The sequence below is a fragment of the Bactrocera oleae genome, chromosome X (genome assembly GCF_042242935.1).
Source record: "Bactrocera oleae isolate idBacOlea1 chromosome X, idBacOlea1, whole genome shotgun sequence".
Lineage (NCBI taxonomy): Eukaryota > Metazoa > Arthropoda > Insecta > Diptera > Tephritidae > Bactrocera > Bactrocera oleae.
Window position 1 is genome coordinate 22,010,050 of NC_091541.1, and position 7,058 is coordinate 22,017,107.

At 32.8% G+C, this 7,058-nt stretch overlaps 1 pseudogene; it reads left to right on the top strand.

Annotated features, from left to right (window-relative positions):
- The first annotated feature begins 2,879 nt into the window (after positions 1-2,879).
- Positions 2,880-3,819, top strand: LOC138858023 (uncharacterized; annotated as a pseudogene).
- Positions 3,820-7,058: the final 3,239 nt, after the last annotated feature.

Below are 7,058 nucleotides of genomic sequence, written 5' to 3' on the forward strand. Positions count from 1 at the left end.
CATTCTTCGACAAATACAGTCAATCCCGGTTAAGTGCCAAAACCAAAGATGCAGATTTTTTGTGCTTTGTAGTACATAAGCGATTGTGGTACTTAAGCGAGTGGTACCAAAAAAAATTATTTCTATTTATTTAAAAAAAATTACCGTTTTCTTTAAAAAATTAAGAAAAAAAAAATTAAGATGCAGCAAGACACCGGCAGATAAGAGGGATTGGAGGAGTGATACTTAACCGGGGTTTACTGTATACATAAATCAGAGGAATATTGAATATTTTCTTTAAAAAGTTTCTTGAATTGTTAATCGACAAATATACTATGTTGTCACTTTTATTCTAAAATATTTTAATACTCATATTTGAGGGGTTGTCACTTTTCCCTTCTAGAGGAAATATCAGAAATTTGTTCAATTTATGATTTTTAGCTTTTGCCATCGTCGTGAAAAGACGCTTGTAGGCAAAAGCATGCTCGGGGGGATGTGAGGGTATCTGTTTTTATGAATGAAGCGAGGTTGCTTGTTAAAAGTACGCCTGCGTTCATGAATGAAAATGTTGTTGTTGTGTAATTTACTATAAATTTGGGCTTCGCCTATTTGGCTGACATATTGACTTGTGACGATTGTTGTTTTTGTAGAACAATGTTTGTAGTTTTTGCGGGTGACATATTTACATGTGTACGAATATATGAATGTAGGTTTGTGTATCCATTATTTGTGTGGCAATGTCATAAGCACATATGTATGTATGTACATATAGAGCAGTGCGCGCAAATGTTATTACTGATAAATGATAATAACTTGATTTGAATTTGAATTTTACTTACATAAGTACATACATATGTATGTATGTAAGCTTTAAATCATGAAAGGTGTGATTTGCATATATTACTATTTAAATATATTAAGATTTTTAAGATATTATGATAGTGTGTTATATACTTATGTATGTATGTATATAGTAAAATATAACAGATACATACATATGCATACATATATATATATATGTATGTACTTATATGAAAGCATTTCATAATATCAAACATAAGCAATATCTAAAAAGCAACTGCAAATATTCCTTTGAAGTAGCATATTTTAATTAAAATGTAATACATTTTTCATGATATCATAGATATTCAGAAACGAATTTCATATCTATGAATATGATTGCATATAAACGTATAAAAATATAAGCTAACATGCGGCTGTAATATCAATGCCAACTTCTGAGCATAATTTTCATACAATGCTCAGCCAGAGAACTTTTTTTGTACAACAATGTTTGTATTTTTTCTATTGGCTCACATACTTACATTTGTACGCATATATATGTATATATGTGGATTTGCGTATGTATTACTTATTTTGCAATGTCATATGCATATTTGTACATACATACTTACATATAGAGCAGTGCGCTCACATGTATTTATTGATAATTGATAATATATTATTATATTATATAATATAACATATTGATGTACATACATAAATTATTAATTCTGTAAAAATTGAAATTAGAAAATTATGAAATTAGTAAAATATCATTTTTTGCATAATCTTTCACATTTTATCAATGTAGCATTTGTGCAAAAAAATAATAATTTTTCATCATAAAAATCGTTTATATGGCAAAAAATAATCATGCATATGTGAAGTGGCATTTGTATTTCTTGATTTCTCATTCATTTCATTTCATTTTTCTCTTTATATTGGGAGATACGTAATTTGTCAGAGAACGTTGTTAAAATTCTCATTTCTGTTAAATAACAGCAAAACTATACAGAAAGTGGTGAACTCCTTGATCTCAATTTTTCAGCAAACCAATCGAGCATCATACAAAATTCAATTTGCACCTTCTCATTGTTTCTAAGTTCTCTGATATAAGCGTGTTAATAATGATAAATATAGCCGTGTAGAACTGATGTCGAACGAAATGATGGCAGTTGACGGTTACAGGATCGAAGCGAATTATAACGCTCTTGATCGATTTCGTATTGATGTGTTAATAAAACGAAACGAATGTGTTGTTTACGCGGCGCAGTGTGCTAACGAATAGATGGCGATGATCCCGTCCTTTTTTGTTAGGTGTCTTCGTGCATGTTGTTCTCAGAGGCAGAGTGTGGTGGTGTCGTTGTGTGCGGTGAAATTCCTTGAGTGTTCACAGGTGTGGTGTGTTTCATTAGGGTGTGTCAGTTTTTCCCGAGTAGAGTGGTGCACTTGGAGGAGGGAGTTTAAACTCATTTAAACAACTTTAAATCTTAAGCACGCACTAAGTCCTAAGTAATATGTTGGGATGCGCAACTTAAATAAAAACTGCCAATTGCCTGTGCCTAAAAGAAATGAAAATATCCGGTTAAGTCAAAAGACGTGCGTTCGCGAATGTGGTTTTATTACAATAGAAATATACGTATATTATAATTTAGCCTAAACCTTAACCTAACGGCTTAAACTAGTGGTAAGTATGTATTAGACAAGGGGTAAGTATAAGTATATTTCAACAGTTTCGTTAATTCATTGTAAAAGATTATTGTAATGGATAATGTGTTCTGTATAATAAAGGTAAGTATTTTTATAGCATAAAACATTTATAATTCATTTTAATACAATTCATTTAATCTCTATTTTTTTCAGTTTATTTTTAACATATATTTTATTTTAGTTTCGAAAAGTTGCTTAATGCAACAAAGACGATATTATCGATGATTCAGTAATTTTAGAGCCTGACAAAACTACTGAGCAAAAAACATTAAGAGATCTGCTGACAAAAGCTAAAAACATCGTAAAATTTTACTACTTTTACAGCTACAACTGAGTTGTTGACCTTACAAAACAAGTTACCAGAAGTAAAGCGTCTTATACTAATACAAGAAGTAAAAACAAGATGGAATTAATGTTATGAAATGGTTAATCGTTTTATTGTACTTGCCCTTGTTGGAAATGTACTTCTTCAGATTAAATTGGACAAATCGTCAAAAGGTAAGCCTCCTAATATGATAACAGGAGATGAGCTCGAATCTTTAACTGAAATTCGCGATGTAATGTTTTAAGTCCTCTTTGGAGAGTTACGCAAGAAGTTTGCTCCGAAAAAAATGTTACATTAAGTAAATGTATCCCTTGATTGCTGGTCTTAAAAAAATAAGTTACATTCAAATTATTTTGATTGTTGATTTTTTTAATTGTTTTAATGACAATAAAATTTATATTTTACAAAAACCTGAAGATTTTAAGTCAGACACTGTGACAGGGCGACAATTACAAAACAAACTCACTCAAGAAATTGAAAATAAATATGTAAACATTGAATCGGTGAGCCTTCTATAGTATTCGAGAATCTGCCCGTGCAGTCACTGACGTTGGTGAGTTATCTGGTGTGGATTGAGAGAAAGTTAGCATTAAAGGCAACGGATTCTCCTGTAATACCTTTTGATTTACTCCAGTTATTGAAGCCCAAGAATCTTAAAAAGACGAAAATGCGCAACCAGTCCCAAGCAGATACTGATGAAGCGGGAGGATTACCGATACCGTCGCGTCAGTATTTAAATCGTCCAGTGATGGCACGACAACAATGCTCTAATCCACTTGTTTTTGGGAATCAATTGAACACAAGTATCCTCGATTATGGAGTGTATCGAGGAAATTTCTATCGATTGTAGTAACTTCTGTACCCTGTGAAAGAAGAAGAAGAAGGTTTTCCATGCTCGTCTCATGGCTGATCAATTGAGGATTCATCTATCACCTCAGTATTTGAATGAACTCGTGTTTCTAAGATCAATTAGCAAAGACATGTGGGAATCTTAAATTATCTTTTTAAATTTCTATGTCATATGGATACCTTATTAAACTCTAAACTAATATTTTTTATACTTTCGCAACCTGTTGCTACAGAGTATAATAGTTTTGTTCACCTAACGGTTGTTTGTATCACCTAAAACTAATCGAGTTAGATATAGGGTTATGTATATATAAATGATCAGAATGAAGAGACGAGTTGAAATCCGGGTGACTGTCTGTCCGTCCGTCCGTCCGTGCAAGCTCTAACTTGAGTAAAAATTGAGATATCTTTATAAAACTTGGTAGACATGTTTCTTAGTACCGTGAGACGGTTGGTATTGCAGATGGGCGTAATTGGACCACTTTCACGCCCTCAAAACGCCATTATTCAAAAACAAATAAATTGCCATAACTAACCTAACTTGAGTACTACAAACTAATTTTCGTTTCCATTCTCCGCACAATTTTTACAAAGAATAAATATTTTATAAAAATATTAAATACTTTTGTGTGAATTCTTCAAATATAATTTGTCAACTATGAATAAATGAATATAATAACTTATTATAACAATAAAGAAATACGTCAAATAGAACTTAACAAATATCTTTGACCAGAACTTAAATAGTTAGTGTATTTTAAAAAAGACGACTTGAGAATCGACTTTTAGCAATGATTAATTGACTTTGAATCAAATCAAAAATCCAAAAATTCGAGTCAATTGTAAAGTCAAAAATTAGACTTTTTCGCGCCGTTTCCATCCCTATTCCACACGCCATCGAAACGAAAATACCACTGTAGGCCATGTGCCCTGGAAACAAAAAGAACGATCGCTTTCAGCTCCAATGGACCCATATTACGACAGCAGCGTTTGAAATAAAACCCAGCTTGCGAATACCTCTCATTTGGCACATCCCTCAAAAGACGCCGAGATGTCACTATGGGTCGACGCCTCGGACACAGCCACAGGAGCTGATTTGCACCAGGTAACAGGAAGCAACTTTTAAGCGTTAGCATACTTCTAAAAAAAAATGCAATATGCCAAAAAGCTAAAGTAACTCGACACACATTTACGCCTCTTAAACGTTACGAATCGGGAGACCCGCGATTTGATCATATTAACGTCGACGTCATAGGTCCCTTTCCATTAATCGCTACTGTCTCACAATTATTGAACGTTTCTCAAGATGGCCAGAGGCGAATCCCATACCATTGAATACAGCATGGCACGGACAGAGGAAAGTATTTGTGCATCCTGACCTTGCGACTTGCCAAAATGTCTTCGTAAGAAACGATTCATTTCGATCATTTTCGAATCCTTTTATCTCGCGCGGAAAAATATTACACAATCGCAATAAAAAGCAAACCAGAAAACATTTCCGTCGACCGATTAAAACCAGCATACCTCCTGTTCGAGGATTTATCGCTACCAACCCGTGAAATCATATCAACTGGGCAAAAACGTCGTAAAGTTACTTTCGTTACACAGGATTTACGATCATAAGCGATCGCATAGTCTGGAGAGGGACACTGTGGCAACATCATACACTACCGCCAGGCAACAACTATGTTGTACTATGTTACCGACCGTCAAAGGTACATCACTACCGACCGGCAACCCGTTACTACATTTTTTTATTTAAAGTTATAAGCATCCCCATTCTCCTTCATTCTTCAATTCTTCCCTTTTTCTCACGGACTCCGAGCGGACTAGACGTGTCAGCAGCAGCATCTAGCAGCAATCAGTTTATTTGTTGAGTATAGTCTTTATTGTAAAATAAATGATTGAGCCACACGTGGTGTTTGTACTTTAAGGATGTGTTGGAGTAAATTTTGTTATTCAAATGACAGTATGAAAGTTAATGCATAGTTATAGGATCATTTTTGTTTTTTGCAGTGCCAGTGCAGTGGCGTTTGTTTTCTCACAAAAATGTTGCATTTATTTTCTCATAGGCCCGGCTGTCAAAAAAAATCCCTGAAAGTTTGAGCCCTTAATATTATATTAATTTTAAGTACTGGACCCAGGAGTGTCAAGGTTTCCCGTTGAAGATACACGAAAACTATGATTTTTTATTTTTAAATCTCTATAGCTTATCGGCATTGCATGGCATCGCTTTAACCAAAGTCGGGGTTGTTTCAGAATTGAACCCTCTATAAAAGTGCCCATTGCGACCAAGTTGTAACTCTTACGTGTTTTTTTAAATATTTTTTTTACGAAATTTTCGCAAACATTTTAAAACTTCGAAAATTTAAAATTGGAATTTCTCCAGCAGTAATGGAGTTAGCGATTAAGCTTTAGAGACTTTTTGGTAGGAAATTAAATTTCCTACAAGTTTTTAAATTACATTTCTTCCATAACTCTTGTAATTTACGAAATATATGTAAACAATCACAAATTTTATGGAAAAATCAGATTTAGTGGTCCGTGCTACCGCGCCAGTTACATATTATATTATAATAATTCACCACATATATTCTGTAACGCTAACGTAACTTTTCTTTTGTACATAACTTTTCTCTCTCATTTATGATCTTCTTTACTTCTACTTTACTTTACTATAACTTTCAAATAACCTCTGGAAATAAGATAGGCTCATTTCAATTCTTCTTACCGTTGCATATTTTAATTTGTCCTTCAATTCATTCTTGTGTTGAACATATAAGCGTTCCATGTAATATATTTAAACTAGTGTACATATTTTTATAATATAAATATATATTGTAAAATTGTGTTTTAGTTAAATATATAGCTGGCGCAGTCGAAAAAAAAGAAACAAAACCCAAATATTATAATTGAACTGAAGTTAAATCAAAATAAGATTTCTAAATAATTTCTTTAGTCGTTGTGCTGAAGTTAGACGAATAATACAATTACGTCGGTAAAAAACGCATTGCAATAAAAACAATAAAAGATTTGATTTGAACTAAATAAAATTATATCATGGCAATGCAACTGTCTTTGAGTGACATCATTAAAGATGCTCAATCAATTCAAATATTTAAAGGCGATAACTCATATACATTGTCATCGTTTATAAGAGAAGTAGAGGCAATACAAGCTTTAATGGGATATCAAACTTCTCTCTCTTTAAATGTGCAGATCCAATCACCAACAACAATATTGTAAGTTATTATATGCAGCTTTGTAATATTTGTTGTAAAATCAACGATAAATTTGAATTCGACGATGAGAAGCCTATGGAAAATGAACCACAACGTATTGATAAGTTTATTTTACGTGCTTTTTTAAATAATATTGACATTAACCGATCTTCAGTCATTATAAATTCCAA